The sequence below is a fragment of the Triticum aestivum genome, chromosome 2B, assembly GCF_018294505.1.
Source record: "Triticum aestivum cultivar Chinese Spring chromosome 2B, IWGSC CS RefSeq v2.1, whole genome shotgun sequence".
In the NCBI taxonomy this organism is placed as follows: domain Eukaryota; kingdom Viridiplantae; phylum Streptophyta; class Magnoliopsida; order Poales; family Poaceae; genus Triticum; species Triticum aestivum.
In genome coordinates this window covers 504816267-504838190 of record NC_057798.1, presented here as the reverse complement: position 1 = coordinate 504838190, position 21924 = coordinate 504816267, and positions in this window count along the sequence as shown.

Below are 21924 nucleotides of genomic sequence, written 5' to 3'. Positions count from 1 at the left end.
CGACACTGTCGGTGTGACTGAGTTAAACAACTCGGTGGCACCGAGATGCATAACTGTTAACAGTTACAGCAACTCGGTGTGACCGAAAAGTTCATATCGGTTGCACCGAGATGGAAAGCTTAGGTCGACTTAGTGATCTCGGTGGGACCTAAATGGAGGAATCGGTCAGACCGAGAATCACAAAGAAGTTTTGGAAGTTTAAGTCTATGACGAATTGGGGACTCCAAGTGCTCCTCACACAGAGTGGTTCGAATCTGACTTGATCAAATTTTGTGATGTAGCATGAATAGAGTTTGAGACGAGAAAAGCATAGATAGCTAGAGAAGGTTCTTAGGCATTCTTGTCCATCCACTTGGTCAAAGAAAAGGAAACCAATCAATCAAACAACAGGTGGATGTCCTCGAATGAGTAAAATATGCAACCAGCATGGTCACACAATAAAGTGACAAATTAAATATGTGGGGAAGCATGCACAACCAATTCTAGCATCTATCAAACAATTGGTGATGACTAGGTCATCTATATATGAGTATATTGACTTAGGAGTCAAATGAGAACATTTGATCATAGGTCATACTCATCGTTTAAGATCAAGTGGGGTTACCACTTTTACATAATGCATTGATGTGTTCACATCATTAGAGTTGCTTTGACTCAATTCTTAGAGTTAAGCTCCCCCTAGATGTGAGATCCCCCCTTAGAGGTATGAACTAACCTTGGGTTTTGTCGATGATGACTTCATGTAGGTGTTGAAGATGTGGATGCTCAATGTTGATGTAGATCTTTTGGAGCAATCCTTTGGAGTGAGTTGCACTTTTAATACCTACACGGGTTAGTCCCACAAGGAACAAAACAAGAATATCCATAGACATAGAGTGATGCACACACAAGATGATGTCCATGAAATCATTTGGTTACCTTGTCCCTTGCCTTACCAACATGAGGGTTTGTGACTCCTTGAACTAGTGCAAGATGTGGAGGTTGATTGCACTTGTTCTTGCCATAAAGATATGAGTGAAGAATGTTGGCGGAGTCACCCTCAAGAACTCTCTAGTTCTTATTCTTTGGGATCCACATCATCTTGATGGGAATCCTTGGAGTTGTAGTTGTACTTGATGAAGTAGAACTTGATGTAGTCTTGGGAACCCACTTGACCAAGGCCTTAGGTGCGTCTTCAAATGCATCAATCTCCTCTTGAAGCTTGTCCTTGCCTTTATGGTCTTGTGGTGGAAGATCATCTTGAGCTTGTGTTCCCTTGAAAGAAGTAGGATCATACTTCTCTTGTTGAGGAACAAACTTCATCTTGGGGTATTGATCTTCTTCCCACTCAACTCCATTGGCATTGAACTTTCGTTCAAAACCAACACCTTGATTCTTCCGGTGCCTTCCTTGCTTGCGTACAATTTCCTCGAATTGCTTACTCCCGGCAAGGCTCTTGTATACACCTTTCTCTATAATTCCCTTCAATAAGCTATTTTCTTGCTCAAGAGTAACTTGGCTAAGAGAATCATTAGTGGAATCAAGAGAACTACTAGAAGCAACAATATTGGATTTAGCATAGTTATTGTTACTACTAGAGGAAGAATCTTTCTTGTTCTTGTTACTAGACTTGACTTGAGGCATGTAAGTAGATAAGAGTAAACGCTTGGCAATATAAGAAGAACTTTTCTTGCGAAGATCATCATTGGTTGCCTTTAAGAACTCATGCTCTTGCTCAAGATTGAGCTTTTCAAAGCATAACTTCTCATGAGCCCTTAAAAGTTCTCGATGATTTTCGAAGATAGTTTCATGAGCTAACTTAAGAGTGTTTAGTTCTTTAGTTAGAAGCTCAATCTTCTCCTTATCATTGTCATTCGTTTTATCTTGTTTAGCATGATTAATTGACATTTCATCATAGTATTCATCACTAGAGTTGTCAATAAGTAAATCATCATCACCTAGCAAGTCATCTTCATCACTATTGAAATCAACATACTCGTGATGTGTTACCTTTGGACCTTTGGCCATGAAGCATCTTCTAATTCCTTCATTTGGTGAGTCAAATATGTCGTAGGAGTTGGTTGACACAAGTGCTAGACCGGCAACACCTTCATCTTGAGTATGTTCAGAGTCGGAGTGATAGCTTCTTTCGGAGTGATGTTCAAATTCGGAACCGGATACCCATTCACCAACATGAGCTTGATGTCTTCGTTTTGTGTAGCTCTTTGATGACTTGTCCTTCCTTTCCGAATCTTGGCTTCTCCATGAGGGTCTTCGTTCATAACGATCATCTCTACTCCTTCTCTCTCTTGGTGGTGATTCTTCTCTTCTACTTCTTCTTTTTGGAGAATGTTCTCTTCTTTTGTAGGGTGTCGTACACTCATTGGAATAGTGTCCGGGTCTCCCACAATCGTAGCACTTGCGCTCTCGACTGGAAGATCTTTTGTCATTGTAGGACCTTGACTTAGAGCTTCTTTCTTTGCTTCTACTATTGTAGAATTTGTTGAAATTTTTCACCATTAAGCTCAATTCTTCATTGAAGGTTTGTTTCTCACTTGATGATGTGGGGGCTTCACATGAGGCTTTGTAAGCACCACTTGACTTGTTGTGAAGTTCCTCCTTATCCTTGAGTTACATCTCATGAGCAATAATTCTACCAATGACCTCCGTTGGCTTGAGATTCTTGTAACTGGGCATCATTTGAATCAATGTGCACACGGTATCATATTTTCCATCCAATGCTCTTAGGATCTTCTTGATGATGAATCTTTCGGTCATTTCTTCACTCCCTAAGCCGGTAACCTCATTTGTGATAAGAGCAAGCCTAGAGTACATTTCAGTGACACCTTCACCATCCTTCATTTTGAACTTGTCAAGCTGACTTTGGAGCACATCCAACTTGGATTCCTTGACGGACTCGGTACCTTCATGCATATCAATCAAAGTGTCCCAAATTTCCTTGCCCTTACAAACTCCTTGGTTCAACTCCACTATCTTTGTCGGAGGCTCCCAAGTGACACCTAGCCAATCTGGGAGACACCACTCTCCAAGAAGTAACAAATGGTGCGTTGATGATGAACTCCTTGCTCTTGTGCTTCAAATGATAGTCTCCCCAACACTCAACTCTCTCTCATAGGATTTGGATCTGGTGGAAAGAAGATTTGAGTGGAAAGCAACTTGGGGAGGGCTAGAGATCAAGATTCATATGGTAGGAATGGAATATCTTGGCCTCAACACATGAGTAGGTGGTTCTCTCTCAAAACTGGTAAGTTGGAAGTGTAGGTTTGTTCTGATGGCTCTCTCACGAATGAAGAGGAGGTGGAGGGGTATATATAGCCTCCACACAAAATCTAACCGTTACACACTATTTACCAATCTCGGTGGGACCGAATCAATAAACTTGGTCAGACCGATTTAGTAAATCTAGTGACCATTAGGATTTTCGGTGGGACCGAAACGCAACTCGGTGAGACCGATATGGTTAGGGTTAGGGCATAACGTAATCTCGGTGAGACCAATTACACAAACTCGGTAGGACCGATTTTGGTAATTAGCTAACCATAGAGTTGGTCAGGTAAACTCAGTGGGACCGATTTGCTCTTTCCGGTGAGACCGAAATGTTACAGAAGGGAAACAGAGAGTTTACATTGCAATCTCGGTGGGACCGATCACTCACTTCGGTTAGACCAAAACGTTATGAAGGGAAACAGAGAGATTACAATCCCATCTCGGTGAGACCGAGATCCCTATCGGTGAGACCGATTTGCCTAGGGTTTGTGGCAGTGGCTATGACATCTGAACTTGGTGGCGCCGGATAGAAAGAATCGGTGAGACCGATTTGGCTTTAGGTTTAGGTCATATGTGGATGTGAGAAAGTAGTTGAGGGTTTTGGAGCATATCACTAAGCACATGAAGCAAGAGGCTCATTAAGCAACACCTCATCCCTCCTTGATAGTATTGACTTTTCCTATAGACTCAATGTGATCTTGGATCACTGAAATATAAAATGAAGAGTCTTGAGCTTTTGAGCTTGAGCCAATCCTTTGTCCTTGATATTTTTAGGGATCCACTTTCATCATCCATGCCATGCCATTCATTGAGCTTTCCTAAAATATATGTCTTGGAATAGCATCAGCTCAATGAGCTATATGTTGTTATGAATTACCAAAACCACCTAGGGATAGTTGCACTTTCACCAGGATATTGTTTCTTGAGATCTTCTGAAGTGGTTTCAGTTCTGGATTTGTTTTGCTGTGGCGTTTATTTGCGTTGGTCGCCAACTTTGACAACCAGTGTATATGATATGCTGCTTTGTTCCCTATATTTGCACTGGTGGCAAACTTTGATGCCCAGTGGATGTAATATGTGTAACAGTCGTGATAGCCTAGCATAAGTTGCCTTCTTATTTATTTCCTTGTTGTCTTGTTTATTTGTTTGCTTGTAGTCAGTGCAGTTCTTTTTAAAACTAGGGCACAATAACCATGGGCTAATATTTACTGTAGTGGCACTGGGCCTCCTACGGGCCGTAGAAATAGTGGGCCTTCTATGGGCCGTAGAAACAGTAGGCCTTCTACGGGCCGTAGAAACAATGGGCCTTCTACAGGCCGTAGAAACAATGGGCCTTCTACGGGCCATAGAAACAATGGGCCTTCTACGGGCCGTAGAAACAATGGGCCTTCTATGGGCCGTATCATCAATGGGCCTTATACGGGCCGTATGAGCATAACGGTCCATCGTTAATAGGACGTATTTGATGACGCTATGAAAACGGCCCAACGTATTAACGGACCACAAACGGGCCGATGTTACCACGGGCTGAATTTGGCCCACAAGCAGAAAATGACAGTAACGTGCTGTAAGTAAACGAATGCTGGAAAAGAGCCCAAGAATAAATGGGCTCTAAGAAGGCCGAAAGATAACATTTGCTAGAAACGGCCCAACTGAATAACGGGCCCTTAATGGGTATAAAGTGATATACTGTTCATTATAGGCCAGTTTCACCACGGGCCGTTAGTGGGTGTAAAGTGATACACTGTTCATTGCGGGCCAGTTTCACCACAGGCCGTTAATAGGCCAAGAGTTACATAGGGCCTCATATGGGCCGAAAGACGTCATGGGCCATACATGGGCCAGAAGTGAAAACGGGCCAGAATCATATTGGATGGCCCAGATGACGCTACTGGGCCTAATTCAGATAGGGCGTAACGGGCCTTGGGTTAGCGGGCTGTAAATGGGCTATATGCGAACACGCCGTTAACAAGCTTTCCATGGGCTGGCCCGCCACCTTTTGACCAAGTCAAACGGGGCGGCCTTTTCACAGGAATGGGCCTCTGTTGGGTCGTGCCATGTGTCGACGTATCATAGGCGCCTTCTGTCCAATGAGTGGATGACATCTGTCCCAACGGTGAGCCGACACGTGTTTCCTCCAGCCAATGATGATTTTACACGCAGAAAATCCCCATTGGTCGGCGCTGTTAACGGGTTATCGGATCCAAAACCCGACCCGATAGCTTAACGGTGTTCCGTTATGGTGGATGCCACGTGTCGGTCACCCTTGATGAAAGCAGTTCTGTGACGCGCGATTTATCGTCATGAAAGTGGACACTTCCGTGATGATAATTTTGGTAATGTCATCGAACACTTCTACGACAGCACAGGTATGACTATCTTGATTATGTCATAAATTTGTCATGGATGTACATGCATGACAAAAAACGCGACCTACTATGACAAACACGTATCATCACGGAAGTGTATTTTTTTGTAGTGCACGTCTCCTCAATGAGTTCGGTGGACTTGTTAAGGACATGGTAAGCATGAGAGTTTGTAGCATAACTGACAAATATGCCCTCTTGAGCTCTTGGTTCAAATTTAGACAAACGAACACCTTTCTTGAGAATGAAACACTTACAATCGAACACCCGGAAGTACTTGAGGTTGGGCTTGTTACCGGTAAGTATATCATATGGAGTCTTGTTTCAAGCCTTTGCGGAGGTAGAGCCAATTGGATGCATGACATGTGGTGTTGATGCCTTCGGCCCAAACGTTGTACGGAGATTTGAATTCCTCCATCATGGTCCTTGCCGTGTCCATCAATGTCCGGTTCTTCCTCTCTGCCACACCATTTTGTTGAGGGGTATAGGGTGCGGCATATTGGTGCTTGATCCCCTCATCACTAAGAAACTCATCCAAGGTGTAGTTCTTGAACTCGGTGTCGTTGTGACTTCTAATCATCAATATCTTTGCTTCATGTTGACGTTGAGCTTCATTAGCAAAGTCGGTGAAGGTTTGTTGCGCCTCACTCTTCCTCTTGAAGAAGTATACCCATGTGTATCTTGAGTGGTCATCCACAATCACCAAGCAATACTTTCTTCCACCAAGCCTATCAAAGGATGGAGGACCAAAGACAACCATGTGAAGGAGCTCCAAGGGCCTCTTCGATAAGATGATAGTCGTGGGTTGGTGAGCCATCTCATGTAACTTTCCTTCAATACAAGCACTGCAATCACAATCTTTAGCAAAACTCACATTTGTTAGTCCACGGACGTGATCCCCTTTGAGGAGACTTTGCAAAGATCTCATATTGACATGGGCTAGTCGGCGATGCCAAAGCCATCCCACATCAAATTTAGCCATTAGGCATGTCGCAGTCTTAGTGGGTCGCCCCGAAAAGTTAACCACATATAGACCATTCTTGACATGCCCAACAAAGGCTACTTTAAGAGTCTTGCTCCACAAAAGGGCCATGTATCAAGATCAAAGAATGTTGCAAAGCCCATGAGTGCAAGTTGACGAATGGAAAGTAAATTGTATGCAAGGGACTCGACAAGCATGACCTTCTCAATAGATAAATCTTGAGAGATGACCACCTTTCCAAGACCGAATACCTTAGATGTTGAAGCATCACAAAATTGGACATGAGTGGGCATGGATGTAATAGGATGAACTTCCACCACCAAGTCCTTGCTCCCGGTCATATGATTTGTTGCTCCAGTATCAAGCAACCATGACACCCCACCGGAAGCAAACTCCTACAAGAGATCAATGCTTGGATTTAGGTACCCATTTTTGAATGGGTCCTTTGAGGTTAGCAACAAGGGTCTTAGGAACCCAAATAGACCATTCAATGTACTCATACGAAGAACCAAGAAATTTGGCATAAACATGTCCATCACTAGCATGGCACAAAACATAAGAAGGGTTAAAGTCATCGGCTTTGTTGGCAGGGATGGTTTTGCCCTTATTGGCATTACCACCACTTCTCTGTTCTTCTTCTTCTTCTTCTTCTTCTTCTCATGAGTACCCTCACCCGCCTTGACAGAGGCTTCCTTGAGCGAGAGAGGTTGCTTGGTCTTGTTCTTCTTCTTCTTTGACTTGGGTCCAAACCAAAGTCCTTCCTTTCCCACAACTTCCTTTTGATACTCAAAAGGTCATTTAGGTTCTTCTCGCCTTGTATGCATGTCACAAGGCCCTTCTCAAGTTGCTCTTTCAACTTGGCATTCTCCTTCATAAGATACACATACTCACAACATGGGTTAGTAGCATGGGCGTTATCAGTTAGAACAAAAGGAGGAAACTTGGATATCTCCTTGGTTAGATTCACTTGGAGTTGATCATGAGACTCCTTGAGTGAAGCATGAACACCCTTCAAGACCTTGTGAGCCTTTTCAAGTGTGTCAAACTATTCCTTGAGTCTATCATGGCCAACCCCAAGTACAACTTTCTCGGATTTAAGCACACGAGTAAGAACAAGAGCATGATCAAGATCTTTTTAAAATTTAGCATGATCAACGTTATGTGACTCCTCAAGAGTCAAACAAAGACCTCGCTCTTCCTCAAGAGCAATGGAGAGATCCGCAATCTCATCAGCATAGTCATGACTATGCCCCTCCAACTTGGATATAGTATCCTCATGAGACTCAATGATATCATTGGCCTCACCAAGTTGTTCCAAGAGAGCAACAAAGTTCTTCTTGGGTTCTCCCTTGAGCTTACTCAAGAGTTTGGTAAACTCATTCTCATCAACATTTACCACCTCACTATCCTTAACACAATTTAACAAAGGAGTAGTAGTGATGGTGGTTTTGATGTTTCAGGTTACCTTGTTGATACCTTTGGCCATGAGGCACTTAGCAATGAGGTTCTCATTGGTGGCACCAAAGAGAGACACCTTGGAAGGGGATGAGATGGCAATGGACACGGTTGTTGTTGCCATTCCTTCACCACTTGTGTCTTTGTCATCATCATCGGAGGTGTACTCTTCATGTGCCACCAAGACCTTTGGTGGTATCTTCTTGGTGGAGTTGTTCCTATTTGGGAAGGACTTGGCTTTGTCTTTGCAAATGAGTTTGCCATCGTTGTCTTCCCTCTTCTCATAAGGACAATCCACCACAAAGTGACTCACATAGCCGCAATTGTAACAAGTCCTCACTCATTGCTTGTTCTTTGAGACACTTGAGTTGTTCTTGAAGAAGTTGGGCCTTGAGTTCCTCTTGTTGCCCCCAAAATTGCCTTGACGGAAGAGACATGTGCTCGTGGTAAGCATATTTGGTGTCTTCGGGGCAACCATCCTCTTCTTCTTCTTCTTCTTCCGGAGTGGCCCTTGGCCCTCAAGGCAAGGGTGGGTGAGCTTTTCTTTAACTGTATACGGGCTATAGCATTGTTGGCGGTCTTGTTCATGATGTTCATGGCAATAAACTCATCCAACACTTCACTTGAGGACAAGGTATGGAAGTCCGGTCTTTGATGAATCACGGAGGATTGTTGAACGGTATGATGGCCTTGAAAAACTTGCGCTTGATCCAATTGTCATCCGTATCCTTGCTCCCATGGTCTTGAAGAGCAACCGCAAGAGTTGTCACTCTTCGGTAAAGATCATGAGGATCCTCATCTTCTAGCATCACAAATTCATCAGCCTCATCAAGGACTACTTCAAAGTTGGACCGTTGGATGCTTGAGCTCCCCTTGTACAAAGAAATGATGTGTTCCCAACAATCCTTTGCATGAGTGAAGGGACACAAGTGAGATAGATCTTCGGGAGGAACCGTGGCTTGAAGAATGAACAAAGCGGAGTGGTTGTATTGATTGCCCACTTCTATAGGGGTGAAATTGTTTGGATCATGAGGGTAGAATCCTTTCTTGGTGACTTTCCAAAAATTTGTTGAGCTGTGATTCAAATGAGACTTGATGTGAAAAACCCAATTAGCAAAATCACCCTTCACAAGTTTAGGAGGACCAAGGTGGTTAGTATGCAGTGTAGGGACCGGTCCTCCATAGACCGGGGGAGGGGGAACTGAGGCAAAGGTTCCCGTCCCATTCTGGTTTTGAGGAGGGGCGGATTGAGTACCTTTAGCCGCTTCCTTGTTGGAGTTAGCCTCCGATTCCGATGAGGTGGGATTAACCACAAGCAGCGTATCTGGGGAAGTTTTCAACCCCTCAAGTAATTCTTTAAACACGATTTGATCTCGGTCATCATAGACATCTTAAGTGAAGCCATAGCTTCATTTAAGTCGCCTCGAGTGATCGAGTTCAACTCCACAGCCTCGGGCACTTCATCCCCACTACCACCATCATCAACCATATTCTTCGGGTGATGAAACCCCTAATAAAGAGATGAGGCTCTGATACCAATTGAAAGGATCGATATGCTTGACTAGAGGGGGGCGGTGAATAGGAAACTACCAATTTTTTGCTTTTCTTAACAAATTAGGGTTAGCGCCAATTAGGTTGTCTAGATATGAAACTAGGTGAGCAACATATATGATGCTAACAACACAAGCAACACAAGCAAGCAAAGGATACAACACAATAATAACTTGCACAAAGTAAAGGTAAGAAATAACCACAAGTGGAGCCGATGGAGACGAGGATGTGTTACCGAAGTTCCTTCCCTTTGAAGGGAAGTACGTCTCCCTTAGAGCAGTATGGAGGCACAATGCTCCCTAAGAAGCTAATAGGGCCACAATATTCTCCTCACGCCCTCACACAATGCGAGATGTCATGATTCCACTAGTGGTGCCCTTGAAGGCGGCGACGGAACCTGTTGGGGATATAACTATTGGGTATGACCCGCCCAGGACGGGCCGGGTCATACCACTAGCGGTTCATAACGAGAAGGCCCAAGAAGATGATGAAGATGGCGGTTCATGAAGCAAGTTTACTGAAGGCCCAAGACCCGAAGGAGACTTGAGGCCCACAGGTGTAAACCGCCATATGTTTAACTTGTATGTTAAGGAAAGTGTAGTTTTGTCACCGAGCCGGACACGTTGTGTATAAGCCAGTCGGGACTCTATAAGATGTTGGGCATCAGCCTGTGTATATAAAGGGGTGACCCGGGCAAGAAACAACAAGTCGAGAACTAGGTCAAGCGTATTCGCTCCCTGGTAATCGAAACCCAAGCAATACAACCTAAAGCAGGAGTAGACCTTTACCTCGTTGCGAGGGTCCGAACCCGGGTAAACTCTCTGTGTCCCTTGTCCTGTTTTAACACCTTCAAGCTAACCTCGTAGCGATGGCTCCACACCTAAGTCCTCATACTAGGGCATCTGCCGTGACAATTCCACGATAGTTGGCGCCCACTATGGGGCCATCGCACGGTAGTTTCGAGTTCTTGAAGGGCAGCTTCGCAGGGCTCAAGGGATATGATGTGGGCCGGATGACTAAGAGTCGACGTGGCAAGCTCTACATTGATGACGAGGGTTGGGGCCTCGAGGCCGGCTCAATCGAGTACAGGTACCGGGTCCCCTTTGGCGGAATCTATGTCTTCATTGCCAAGATTGGTCAGTCGGAAGCTGAGCCAGACATCTGCACCGCCATCTCGAGACGGCTCGGTGTGCGTGACCCGCCAAGGTTCAAGACGCCCCGAAGCATGTCTTTGTTGGCTTTGTTTAAGGAGCAGAGTTGGAAGGAGGATCTGAATCCAGTGGCGAGACGATTGTCTACTCAGGCGACGAGTCCTCAACCAGTTAGACTAATTCCATCTATCAGGTTCAGGATGGCGGGCTTGGGGGCTATTCCGATGGTGACAGTATTCTGGACCCCTACGAGACACCAAACCGGGTTGCGATCTTCATGGACGGTACACAGCTAGGGTAGAATTCTTCAACTGCAGCAATGATCTCTGGGTCAGCAACGGCAGCGGTAGCCGGGGCAAGAGGCCCTGTGCACCCACCGGCTCAAGTTTTATCTGATCTATTGGATGCCCTGGCAACATTGTTAACGGCGGAGGTAAACCCAGTGAACCAAACTCAGCATAATGCAGACGTTGCAAAGTTACGTGACGAGATAGCCCAAGCCAATGAGGATCTAAACATGGAGAACACCAGGATAGCAACGGAGCGAGCCGCCTTGCAGAAGGAGGCAGAACGGCTACAAGCAGAGAGCTTTCGCTTAAGCTTGGTACGGGATGCATCAAACACTGTCTTTAACAGAAGGCATGTGAGTCGGTTACCCCCGGTTTACGACGCGAGGAACCTTTTCAACACGCCTGGGGCAGGAACTAGTAACCTGCCTGGTGCGGATCAGAATGTTGAGGCGTCAGCAGCTGGAGAACCGGTTCAGCCACGTGCTACAGACCCCCCACGTTTGAACTTGACCCCTCTCCAGCATGTTCTGATGCCCCCGGTTCTTTTTTTCTAATCCTTTGGATAACATGATAGCTGCGGCTACTCGACTGGCGGCTCTCCCAGTTCAGGATGAGTCGCCAGCGGCGATGGAAATACGGAGAGCCGGAGAACTTCTTCAGACGGTTGTGGCCCAACAGGCGGCTTATTCATATAGTCACAATCGTATCCATTCAACACCCTGTCCAAGCTGGAGTAATAGTAGGCACATTGATGAACCGGCCGTGTCGAGCAATGAGCGGCACCGCAATCAGCCTCGTAGGCCTGACCCGCCGCATGCTGGCAATGATGCTCAGGCTTTGGTGGACCAGGAAAGAGCGCGACGTGAGGTGCAGCTGGCGGCTCAGTTGGCGTCTCAACAACAATCTCCGGTTTATCTGTCAGCATTCGTGGAGGCAGGAGTAACCTCTAGAACCTTGGGTGTGTCGTGTTTAGTGTCGGGTCTACGCAACAAGAGCTTGCCTAAAGATTTCAAGGGCCCTCACGAGGTGCCTAACTACACGGCGGATCAGCCGCCAAAGGCTTGGATTGAGAGTTATGAGATGGCTATGGAGATGCTGGATGTCAGTGATGCTGCATGTGCTAAGTATTTCACCATTATGTTGGATGGGCCGGCTCGTACTTGGTTGAAAAGCCTGCCCGCTAATTCCATTGGGTCATGGGCGGAGTTGAAGAGGCGATTTATTCAAAATTTTAAAGACAGGTGCAAGCAGCCTATGTTGATTCTGGATTTGGATTCTTGCGTCCAAGGTGAAGGTGAGTCAACAACCAATTGGGTGCACCGGATCTCAGCTGTTATACACTCATCGGACAGTATCAATGCTGGTTCAGCAGTCCTGATGTTGGAAAAGAACTGCCATTTTCTTCCCCTTAAGAAGAAATTGGGGAGGCTTAAGCGTAATTGCAATGATATGGGGGAGCTCATGGCGGCTCTCGTCAAGTATGCCGACTCTGATAGCACTAAAGACCCTGAGTCTCATGAGGAGAAGACTGGGAAGGGGAAGAAGAGTGGCAACACAAAGGGACAACATAACACGGCAGGTCAAGGTGGTAATGGTAAACGTAAGGCAGACATCGGTTTAGACTTTGTGGCTAACACCAACACGCAGAGTAATAATCAGCGTCGTAAGGGAAAAACACAAGCACCCTAGTTTGGAGGGCCAAAGTTCAACCTTGAGGCCATGATGAATCAGCCTTGCCCAAAACACGGAACCTAGGAGAAGCTGGCCAGTCATCTGTGGAAGGATTGTTTCATAATGAGGGAGTATAGGAACTCTGATTTTTTTCAGAATAATCATGGCCCACATGGCGGTTCAGGATCCGGCTCTCATGGACCTGGGTTTGGAGGCGGCGATTCAAGCTCCGATTTTCAGGGCCAAGGTAATCAAGATGGTTTTAATCAGCAATCTGGCCAAGGGAATCAGCAGGAGCAATCTGGTTATCAGAGCAATCCAAAGCAGCTAAACAGTGGTCTGTATCATGTGTTCACCACAAGCCTGTGCAAGCGAGACCAGAAAATCCATAAGAGGGCGATGAACTCAGTCGAGCCGGCAGTACCTCGTTATTTGAGGTGGTTTGAGCAGCCTATTGTATGGAGCCGGGAGGATCACCCGCTCTGGGTTGACAATCCACGTCAGTTGGCATTGGTGGTTGCTCCTCAGGTAGGAGGGTATAAGCTTACAAAGTGCTCATGGATGGGGGCAGCAGTATCAATATCCTTTACTATGAGACTTTTCGTCGTATGAATTTGACTGACAAAGATCTTAAGGCGTCGTCTACTAGTTTTCATGGGATGGTCCCTGGTAAGTCGGCATATCCAGTGGGTAAGATAACACCGGAGGTAGCGTTTGGAGATGACCATGATTCCAGAGCTGAAAAATTGACCTTTGAGGTGTTTAAGATCAAAAGACCATACCATGCTTTGTTTGGGTGGCCGGCTTACGCCAAGTTTATGGCACAACCGTGTTATGTTTATTTGCATCTTAAGATGCCGGGTCATAAGGGAACCATCATGGTGCATGGTAATAGAAAGATTGCTCTGGATTGTGAAGAAGGTGATGTTGCGTATGTTGAGTCGGCTTGTGCTAAAGAGGAGCTGAAGTTTTATAAAGACAATGTTGACCCGGCGGATATGACGCCTTTGAAGAAGCCAACTATAGAAAATGACCCCCTGTTGATGTTTAAATCGGCAGATGACACTAAGTTGGTTGATTTTTTGCCTGGCGACTCATCCAAGCAGTTCAGTATCAATGCTAATATGGATCTAAAATAGGAAAGCGCGCTCATTCAGTCCATCCGTGAGAACTGGGACATCTTTGAATGGAAACCTTGTGACATGCCAGGTGTACCGAGGGAACTCACTGAGCACACTCTTAATGTGAATCCCAAATTTAAGCCGGGCAAGCAGTTTGTTCATCATTTTTGTGAAGAGAGGCGTAAGGCCGTTGGTGAAGAAGTGGTTCGGCTCTTAGCGGTAGGGTTTATCATTGAAGTTTTTCATCCTGGGTGGTTGGCTAACCCGGTGCTGGTACTTAAGAAAAATGGCACTTGGCGCATGTGTGTGGATTATACAGACCTTAACAAGGCCTGTCCGGATGATCCTTTTGCTCTCCCTCGTATTGATTATATTATTGATGCTACGGCGGGTTGTGAGCGTTTGAGCTTTTTGGATGCTTATTCTGGTTATCGTCAGATCAAGATGGCAGTTAAGGACTAGAAGAAGACAACTTTCATCACTCCCTTTGGAGCCTTCTGTTATGTGTCTACGCCTTTTGGGCTCAAGAGTGCCCAGGCGACTTACCAACAGTGTGTTCAAAATTGCCTTCATGGTCAGATTGGGCGCAATGTTCACGCTTATGTGGATGATATTGTTGTGAAATCCAGGAAGAAGGAGACTTTGATAGATGATCTGAAAGAGACCTTTGACAATCTCCGGGTCTACAAAATGATGCTTAATCTGGCCAAGTGTGTCCTTGGCGTGCCAGTGGGCAAGTTATTGGGCTTCCTGGTTTCTAAGAGGGGCATTGAAGCTAATCCGGAGAAAATCAAGGCTATCACTTCTTTGGCTAAGCCGCGTGTATCAATGACGTCCAGCATTTGGCGGGTTGTATTGCGGCTTTGGGCCGGTTTATAAGCCACTTGAGAGAGAAGGCTATTCCTTTGTATCAAATGATGAAGAAGATAGATGACTTTGTCTGGAGCGATGCTGCTAATGAGGCGTTTGAGGCGCTTAAGAGACAGTTGGCTGAGCCACCGGTTCTTGCAACTCCTATTGAGAAGGAGCATTTGCTTTTATATGTCGCTGCAAACAACAGAGTTGTTAGTGTGGCAGTTGTGGTTGAAAGGAAGGAGTCAGGCAAGGAATATCCAGTTCAAAGGCCGGTTTATTATGTTAGTGTGGCAGTTACGCTGAAGGGAGACCCGTCCTCTTTCACGCTGAGGCAGCCATTAGCCAAGTCTGTCGGCTCAAGATCTGCTTGCCATGCTTTAGCCCGGGTTAGCCCGGTGAGTGCACTGACTCTTGCAACTGATTTCTTAAGTTCCTCGATTCGCAGGGGTAGCACAGATAGCTTCTCCAGTGTGGCCTTGATGAGGTTTGGCGGTTGTTTTTTATGTGCAACTGTGCAAATGGCTCGTTGTGCACCAGTATATAATTGCTCTACAAGGGTGTAGGCGGCTTTCAGCTTCTTGCGCATATCTCAGCCGAGATAGGCGATCCTGGACCCTGTATCAATAATTAAATCTATAAGCCGGATGAAAGATTCTTGCAATGCTTTGGTAGTATCAACTTAAGTTGAAGTTACTTACCGAAGATGGCAGCAGTCATGGCATTGACTTGATGTTTTAAACCGGCGAGCTCTTCAGCCACCGGCTTAAGAGCTGCTTCGACGTCTTCCGCTCTTTTCAACCGAGCTGATTTCCCTGTCTCCCAGCCTGCTTGGTCAGCCTTGAAGTCTTTCTTCCGTTTTTCTATCTCTGCCAAGCCGGTGGTCAATTATGTTTTAGCCTTGGAGGTTTCAGATTGCTGAGATTTGATGTTTTCTTGAAGATCAACAACTTGGGAGTCTTTGACAGTAAGTTCAGCCTGCAGGATATAAACAATAGCCGGGTTGAAGTCATTTATTTAACAAGTCCCAAGCACAATACAAGTATTTTACTTGGCACTTGGGGGCTAATGCATATTGCTCTTTTTTAAAGACAGTTTTATGATGACCCGGTTAAGGTATGGTGGCTATAGCCGGTTCATGGGGCTATATGATTGAGTTGTATGGACACATAGAATAAAGAGACCTGGCTTATCTTGATAGATTAAGCCGACTCTTGAGGGCTACAGATGCGAAATTGACTCATTAATAGTCAAAGTCCCGGCTCATCTTGGCAGATTAAGCCGGCCCTTGGAGGCTACATGTGCAAAGTTGAAATATTATTATCAGAAGTCCCGATTTATTTTGAAAGTATAAACCGGCCCTTGGGGGCTACTGGATTTGATCTACAAAGCTATGTTAAGTCTACAGCACATTCTATTCTATCATGTCCAGTAAACTTGGTGGCTAATGGAAGTGTATTCATATGAAGAGAGTTGTAGTGTTTACCTCAAAGCGCTCCTTCATCAAATTTACTAAACCGGCTTCAAAGTCACGGCTTGTGTACAGGTGGTTCAAGTATCCAGAGTGGATCTCTTGGGCACTGAAGTGGGCATAGCTCTCTAGATTGGCTGACCACTTGCCTTTGTCAGCAACAGAAATTTCTTCTTTCGCGCTGTGTTTTGACAAGACAGTAGGGTTGCCTGGCTTCGTATAACCATGCCCAGTGATGGTAACATCATCAGCCTTTTCTTCGGCCGGCTTGATAGGGCTTGGCGGCTTAATGGGGCTTGGCGGATTGGTGGCAGCTAGATCAACATCCATTTGGTCCATGTCAACATTGTGATCGACCAGTGGCGGTTCAATCGACTATGGCTTTAGGGGCTTGGTGGGAAGTTTCTGCTGACTGCTGCTCCGGCTTAGAGGGGTTCTCAGGAGTTTTTGTCACCTTCATTTTCTTACTGGGCTTCGCCATAGCCCTGTGAATGAAACACAAGATGAGGATAGTACAACAATTTAGTATATAATTGAAAGCAAAGACTTGACAGTCTTACCCAGGCACTGGTTTGAAGGCCGGGACATGAGTCCCCGTTGAGTCGCCAGAGGAGGAATGAATGCGTTCCCTGATAATTTGAATCGGAAGGATTAAGAGGTTGTCGAAAAAGACCAGCCCTGGGATAAGTTAAGTCGGAGTTTGTTGAGACCTCTAGACAACGCTTGCGGGGAGCTGGGGTGTTGGGTAAGCCGGAGGAAAGAATCCCGCTTCCGCTGTTTTGGGTGGTGCGGCGAGCTTCATGTTGCTGCTTCTTCAAAATAAAGTTGGGATCCAAATAAGCCAAAGGATGAGAAAACCTTACTTTCCAGCTTGCTTGGCGAGTTTTCTGTTTTGGCACAGATTCTGAGTCAGAGGAAAGAACAATCACCTCTTCGTCACCCGCACGGCTGGCTTCCGCTTCCTCCTGATAATAGTCATTGTCAATGAGATGTACAAAAAATGAGCCAAGAGAGTCAAGTTCTACCTCCGACTCATCATCATCACCATCATCATCCAAGTTTAACTCAGAGGGATCGGTCTTCTTCTTCTTGGCAGGCCTTTTGGTGGCCTTGGTCTTGGTCCGGGTCGGCTTGGCCGGCTTATCTTGCGGCTTCTTCTTCCAAATCGGAGAATCAGCCCGTGGAGGTCAGATGATCATCAGTGGATAGTATTAATGAAAACATAATTTAAGCTGGAAGCATGATGTGCAACACTTATAGCAGGCGGCTCGTTGAAGGTGCAGTAAGGACTAAGTCCAGTTTTACTGCAGTCTATCCAGGTTTCATTCAACAAAGCCTCGGTTGCTTCAGTGACTTCTGCATCAAATAGTTGAATTTCGCAGTGGCGTTGGGCATCTTTCAAGTCACCAGTATACTCGCACATTAAACCGGGGCAACGACTTAATGGCAAGATCCTCCAGGAGACCCAGCACCGAACAAGGTCGATGACGGTTAAGCCGTTAGCCATGAAGGCTCTGAGCTTTGAAAAGGTGGGGCATACTTGGCCCGTTCCTTCGTGCTGATCCGCGGTGGGAGTGGATGTGAGTTGCTAAGACGATGGTCACGATAACCCGGCAGAGGATTCTCGCCTGCTGGAGAGGTGTCTTGGCAATAGAACCAAGTCTGGTTCCAGTCCTTGGGATGACTGGGCGGCTTGGCAGAGGGGAAACTGGCTTCTTTCCTCTTCTGAACTGAAACTCCACAGAGTTCCAAACTGGGCCCTTCAGTAAACTCTGTCTGACAGTTTAAGTAATAAAACTCTCTAAACAGTTCAGCAGTGGGCTCTTCTTGAAGATAAGCTTCACAGAAGACTTGGAAGTTGCAAATATTGGAGACAGAATTAGGCCCGATGTCTCGAGGATGAAGTTGGAAGAAGTGCATCACGTCCCAAAAGAATTTTGAATCGGGCGGGGTAAACCCCCGGATCATATGATCAGTGAAAACAATTACTTCTCCTTCCTTGGGCTCAGGAGGATTTTTGAGGCCTGGGACTCTCTAGTGGATGTCATTCTTCTTGGCTAGGATGCCAGTTGCAACGAAATTGTTTAGATATTACTCGGTGACCTGGGATGGTACCCAGTTGCATGCAGTGAATATCTTAGTCATTGTTGATGATCTGAAAAGAAAATTTTGCCGGTTTAAGATTATGATGTTAAGCTGGCCGTTGGTTCAAGGTTAAGAACGATAAAGCATGCAGTGTATTAAGCCGTAGGATGGCATTGCGGTTATGCAAGGCAAACCATTGGCGGCTTAAGAGGGGACTAATGGTACCTGGCGGGTTACGGTTTATAAGTTAAGCCACCCACACAACTATTGATTTTCAGATCTGTCAGTGGAAAAATTGCTCAGTGTTGGACAAACAACTTTCACGGATCGATGCTATAATTTTGGATCTATGGTAGTTCCACTAATGAAGGAAATTCTAAACCTAAGTTGCGGCAGCAGAGCAGTTCATGTGCTCAGATGGGATCTCTCACGGAGAGGAGGCATTTAAATATCAAAAATGAGTTCTAAAGGTAATGCCGCGCAAGATGTGCATTAAACTTACATGAAACAGGGGAGAACAAAGAGGAGCGGAGATGAACTCCGACAAACTCGCACAAACCCTAATGGGATCTATGGTGAGGGAAGGAGAAAAGCGTACCGGGGCTGTTGAAACAATGGAGGCACGCAGATGAGCTCTGGTCTATTCAGGTTGATGCAAAGGCCGTGGTTGAGGCACTGGCGAAGGTCGACGGCGGCGGCGGAGCTCGGGCGCTAGAGGTGTTGTGAGGAAGAAGATGAAGACAAGGAGGCAAGGGGGCAAATGAAAGGGACACCTGGCCCTATTTATAAGGCAGAAAGGATAAGTGGCATGCGCGGGAATCGAGGAGGCTAAAAAATGGATATGTGACAGCACATACGCCTCGATTTTCGGAGGTTCATTAAAAGTGATGACATATTAAGATTTGGGCCTCGTGTGATATTAACGTGAGATGATGTCATGGCGGGTTACCATGATTCTAAGACATGGCGTCACGGCGGGTTATAAGATCCCGTAAGGACAAATAAGGAAGGATTTTTTCTAAGTGTTGAAGATTGATATGAACAAGTTCACACCAACCTGGGGACTAATGTTGGGGATATAACTATTGGGTATGACCCGCCCAAGAGGGGCCGGGTCATACCACTGGCGGTTCATAACAAGAAGGCCCAAGAAGATGATGAAGATGGCGGTTCATGAAGCAAGTTTACTGAAGTCCCAAGACTCGGAGGAGACTTGAGGTCCACGGGTGTAAACCGCCATATGTTTAACTTGTATGCTAAGGAAAGTGTAATTCTGTCACCGAGCCGGACACATTGTGTATAAGTCGGCCGGGACTCTGTAAGCCACCGGGCATCAGCCTGTGTATATAAAGGGGTGACCGGGTGGCGGGTTGGGGCAAGAAACAACAAGTCGAGAACTAAGTCAAGTGTATTCGCTCCCTGGTAATCGAAACCCAACAATACAACCTAAAGCAGGAGTAGGCCTTTATCTCGTTGCGAGGGGCCGAACCTGGGTAAACTCTCTGTGTCCCTTGTCCCATTTTAACCCCTTCAAGCTAACCTTGTAGCGATGGCTCCACACCCAAGTCCTCATGCTAGGACATCTGCCGTGACAATTCCATGACAGAACCTTTACAAACAAGGTTGGGGCAATCTCCATAACTTAATTGGAGGCTCCCAACGACACCACGAAGCTTCACCACAATGGAATGTGGTTCCGAGGTGACCTCAACCATCTAGTGTGCTCAAACACCCAAGAGTAATAAGATCCGCAAGGGATTAGTGGGGGAATCAAATTTCTCTTGGTGGAAGTGTAGATCGGGGCCTTCTCAACCAATCCCTAGAAAACCAACAAGTTTGATTGGCTAGGGAGAGAGATCGTGCGGGAATGAGCTCTTGGAGCAACAATGGAGTTAGGGTAGGGAGAGGTGGTCTTCTTGGAGAAGAAGACCCCCTTTATATATAGGGGGAAAAGATCCAACTGTTATTCCCGTGCTCAGCCTACAACGCATGGTACTACCGCTCAAGGGAGCGGTACCACTGCTCGCTGCAGCGGCACTACCGCTTGCCCCAGCAATACTACCGCTGGCGTCAGCGCACAATGACTTACAAGAGGACAGGGGAGAGCCAGAGGGAAGAAAACCACGAGCAACAGTGGCAGTGGTGGTAGGCGCGGTACTACCGCTTACAAGCCAAGCGGTACTACCGCCCTACTACCGTTGTTCGCTTGGGTCTAGTTGGGGTCGGCGATAGTATGCTAGAGGGACCACCGCTAAACCTGACACGAGAAATTCGAGCCCCAAATTGAGGCGGCAGTAGAGCGGTACTGGAGCAGTACTACCGCCTGCCGCTACAGGAGGTACTGCCGCTGCCAACCGTGATACTACCGTTGGCTTCATCCGGGCCACTCCCAACACAATGGAGGACACACCAAAGTGGCGGTAAAGAACTGGCGGTGCAAAGAAGATGTTACGTGATGATTCCACCCAAACATTTCCGATACGGACCCCCTCTTGATAGTACGGTATATCCTATGACTCAAGTCCACCGAAAATGAAGCAAAGGAAAAACACCGTCTTCTCTTTAAGCCCTGAGGGGTAGAAATCGTCTCGTGCCATAAGAAGGAATATCTGAAATGCTCAATGCACACGATTAGTCCGCAAAGGCATTGCCATCAATCACCAAAACCACTAAGAGAGAAAGATGCCCTAACAACTTTCATATATAAATTATTTTCATCTGAGCTACGATTATTTTTCTATTAATTTTCAAAGTTCTAAACATTTTCTGAATTTTCTGGAACTATTAGTATTTTCTAATTAAATGGGAAATTGCTAGGGCTACCTAGAAATGTACCCAACATGGTGCACATGACGCTGACAGCGGGGTCCAGTTGATTGCCCAGTCAACAGTCAACGTAAACCAGTTGACTGTCAATGGGCCCAGGAGGACCCACTTGTCATTGACTGGGTCCAGCCCAGCTAGCTGGTTGAGTGGTCAACTGGGTCCAGTGGGACCGAGTAGTCAGTGACACAACTAATATAAATAGTGTTTAATTAATTCAAACTGTTTTATTAGTGGGATGGGGCCTACTGTGAGTGACTGCACTAGTTAATAGGTTCAATTTAAACTAGCCTAATCATCTACAGCGGGGCCTGCGGGGCAGTGGGTGTTAACACTGAGGTTAGTGGTTAAGCTAATCCCTAGCACACGGGGTCCACCTGTCAGTGGCACACCAGCATTTTAAAATGCGATGGCACGCCGGCGGCGACCACGGAAGCAACGGTGTCACGCGGGAGCACACTACGGGCATCGGCGGAACGAGCTGAGCATAGCTACGAGTAGCTGGGACTCGGCTGCATCGGCTGGCAGCGGCGGTTTGGCTGGAGGCGGCTTGTGGCGATGGTAGCGACAAGCGGAGCGGAGTGGAGGCCAGAGCTTCGGAGTTCGGACAGAGCGGCCGTGAGCGAGCGCGTGTGCACGAGCGCAGGCAACAGCGGGCGTCCCTGGGCGGAGGCGGGGCATGCGCGCGGGCAACCGTAGGCGGCTGCGGCGGCAGCAGGGCAGTGGCACGCATGGGGGGCACGGTGAGCATGGGCTCATAGAGGCCCCCAGCGCGGTGGCGCACGGCGGCGATGGAAACAAGAGGAAGGGGAAACGGGAGGGATTCAGAGGAGAGGGGC